General features: G+C 37.5%; 1 protein-coding gene across 1 annotated transcript in view; it reads left to right on the plus strand.

The window, feature by feature from the left end:
- LOC104396463 (G2/M phase-specific E3 ubiquitin-protein ligase-like) overlaps positions 1-3,754 on the plus strand; it is a 113,180-nt gene that overhangs the window by 55,398 nt on the left and 54,028 nt on the right. The window lies entirely within an intron of this gene.

The raw sequence follows: 3,754 nt of genomic DNA on the forward strand, positions 1-3,754 counted from the left end.
ATATGCTGTTAATCAGTGCTTTGTTGACCCAGCTGTCTCACAGAGTAATGGGTAAAGCTAATACTATCTGTATATTTATTTTATTTCTTTTAAAATATATATAATTTTTCCTTATAGTGTTTTAACAAATTCATGAAGTGGCCCCAGAGAACTTTTTTTGTTGGGCCCTGTTCACACTTTCAGTATGATGAAATTACCTGGATTTCTTATCAATGCATTTTTGCAAATGCAGGGAGAAGAATGAAAAAATCCCCACCAAAATAAATTCTCGGTGTTAACAGGTAAGCTGTGAGGGATCAAAAAGGATGACCAAGTATAAAATAACATAAATTACATGAGCTGAAAAGCTCCTTAGTATTTTCTAAAGCCTCATCTGAGGATAAAGTTGGTGGCTGAGGTCCTTGCAACATTTGGAAAACAGATCAGAGAAAAATACAAAACTGTTGGATGTTCCCCTTTAGGGTTTTCCAGCTTCACAATTTTTAGATCAGAAACAACTTTTCACTATAAAATCTCAGTTACTGAAAAGAAGAAGAAATAAATTAATATTTCAGTCAAAGCAAATTGCTGAATCCAAAGCACAGTTTTGAGATGAAAGTTTCAGTCATAAACTTGTGGTGGATTTCACCATTTTATTTCAGTTTGAGATAGAATAAAAGTTTTAAATCTGTACAAAATTTTCTAGATAAGCCTTTACCTCTCCAGCTTAGCTGACCCATCATAATTTTAAATCTCACTGGTGTCTTTATACTATCCTTCAGTCCCACAGAAGAGTCAAAGATTTTTTTGGAAAACTTGCAAAAATTGAAAACCTAAAAATTGATGTATAATGCTGTATATCTTTGTAGGACCTAACCTTTTAAAAAATGTATTTAAATGTCCTGAAATAACCTTTATGTTCTCAGGGAAACTGAATTTATGTAAAACCCTACATTGACATGTTGACGTCTGAGTTGCAAGTCATTACAGAATACAATCCTTTTACTGTGTAAAATATTGACTTTCTGGAGCTTTTCGACTGTGTTGGTTTCTATTACTTTGCTAATGGATCTTACAGGTATTCTGTAAATTTTCATGTCCTTAAGCATGTAAGCATCTCAAAACCTTGCCCTTTTTTTTTTTTCTTTTTTTTTCTTCCCCCCCCCCTCTTTTGCACAAATATATTTTAGTTTACTCTTTGAACTCCTGAAAAATCTGAGATGGGTTTTATTGCAAGTGTCAGGTCTTGATTAGTTATATAGTTCTTCTCAACTGTTTGAGGCATTAATGGAAGAAAACAAGCAGCAAAGCTGTTAACACTTTGACTAAAATAGTTTTCTTCTTCAGCCTTCTGCTGTCAGACTCTGTTTTCTTCTGGGGATGTAAACAAAAAATGTATTGATAGACAAATATCTCAATTTCATGTGCAAAACAGAATGTTTATAAAGATACTGAGGATGCCTTCAGTGTGGGAAAAATAAGAAACTGGTTTCTACTGCTGCTTTAGAATCACTTCAGGACTCATTCTTACCTGGCAAACAGAAAGCATTTCAGCCTTGGTGGCTAAATGACAAAGCTTCATCCTGGTGATATTGGATACTTCTGTGTGAACATGGCTCAGGCAGAAGTGGATGGCAGGGAATAAAATGAAAGCTGGGTAAATATTTATGCTTTTTTTCAGTCTGGCAGCCAAATTAGACAAAGGCAGGGGGAGGTGAAGAGGGAGATTTGGCTCAAACCATGTGTTTGAACTTCTTCAGAATTTCTGTCCAGAGTGAGAGGCTGAAAAGGAAACATGTTTTGTTTTTAGCAATGTGCTGTCTAGAGAGAGCTAGAGGAAAACATCAGTGGTTTCTGCCTCCCCTTGTATACCATAGGCAGGGTGCTGTGCCTGTGGCCAGTGGGCTGAGGGACAGGGACTGCATCCTAATTAGTTGTGACTCAGGAGCTTGGTGGCTCTTGTTCTCTGAAGGCTACTCAACCCTTTGTAGCCCTTTGTTTGAAGCAAAATTGAAGTTTTTCAGTCCATTTATTCTCTTTGCATTTTTCAATTTGGTATAAATATCCAAAAGCTCTCTGCATCAAAGGTTAAGGTGCTGTGTCTTACCTGTACTCCCCACCAGGCCAGAAAGGGAGGATCACTGTGTTGGAGAAGATGACAGTATCTAGTACAGAATAGTTCACAGTCTAGAAGACACTGAGAGAGAGCATCCAGACTCAGAATTATCTTGTTTAAAAACACTCTCCTCAGAAATATGAGATCTACTTTCAGGTCCTCAAGAGCAGACACTCAGTCTGTAAACACTGAACAAGTGGCCTAAACACTTGGATATCAAGAAAATCTTTGGGTAAGTCTGAAAAAGTTTTTGAGCTAAAGCTACCTGATAAATTTGACCTGCTCTCGTAAATGGCTGCAGCATCATCAGAACAATGCCTCAGTGTATTTGCTAAAAATATGTGACTAAATTGACTTTAGTCTCATGCTTTTTGTTCTTCACTGCCTTCAGCAGTGGGATTGCTTTGGGGCAACGAGCACTGCTTCGTCTAGCCATGAGCAAAGTGCTCTGTGTACCTTGTGCTGACATGGATAATAATGTTGTCTATAAAATATTCTGTGACAGAGCCAAGCCCTGTACACAATGTAAAAGGGCAGCTTCAGAGGTGAAGTAAAAGTTTGTTTTGTTTCAAATATGTATTGGTGGTGGTCTTTCTAAAAATTACCTCATCGCTTCCTTCCCAGACCACGGGTAAAGGTTCAACTGAGTGCTGAACTGAGATGAAAGATACTGTTTTCTTCCTCTGAGTCCTCAAGCTCTCCAGAGGGGATGAGTAATGTTTTTGTTCTAGTAAGACACTGCTCATATAATCTCTCATATATTCTGTTCTTTTGTTTCTGCATCATACCAGCAGAGCAAAGAGCAGTGAGAGTGGGAGGACAACTTAAATGAATGGTTTGGAGACACTAGTTGTCACGTCTGAAGTAATGGTAAAATTATCACATTTACTGCACCAAACTTAAATATTGGGGTCAGGAAAGGGTGTCAAACTTCCCCCTTCCTTCCTGTGGTTAGCTCCTTTCCTATAGGTAGATCTGAGGTGTGTGAGAAGGGGCACAGAAAACCATCACAATATGGCAAAAGCATCAGCTAAACTAATGATTTCAGAACACGTATTAACCCTTGGTAGCCTTGACACCCTCCCAGACCTGTTAAAGCACTTCTGTTGGAGGCAGTACTAACTCAAAGATCTCGGTAGAATTCTGCATATGAGTGTCCTGCTTCCCTATAAAGAAATTACTACATCAGACAATATTACTCAATATCTGGATACAGAACCAGCAACAGGAAATATTTATTTTCCTTGGAATGTGAACTTTCCAAGTTTGTTGTGTCTTTTTAAAAAACTTGAAACATTTGGCTAAATTTCAAGAACTCATCAGTTTATTGCGAAATGAGAACTGTCTATTAATATAAGAGAAAACTTGCTCCTGTATGTTTAATAAACTCTTGTCATAGGCAGTGAAAGTCAGTGGAAAAAATCCAAAATTGATACACAGAAAAGAAAAAACCCTGGCAAACTCCAAGATAAGCCAGGCTAGATGTATGTGTATAAACATATTAGGTTATTTTTTCTCTTTGCCTCAGAGTATAAATATTATAATGAGGCATGATTTGTTTTCCCAGCCTTTGTCTGCAGCTAAGAAGACAGAAGCTCTGTATCTACTATGGCAACAGAAAGCTGTGTTTGTACTGGAAAATTTCCATGAAAATTCCTG

The sequence above is a fragment of the Chaetura pelagica genome, unplaced genomic scaffold (genome assembly GCF_000747805.2).
Source record: "Chaetura pelagica isolate M959 unplaced genomic scaffold, ChaPel_1.0 scaffold108, whole genome shotgun sequence".
NCBI classification, from domain to species: Eukaryota; Metazoa; Chordata; class Aves; order Apodiformes; family Apodidae; genus Chaetura; species Chaetura pelagica.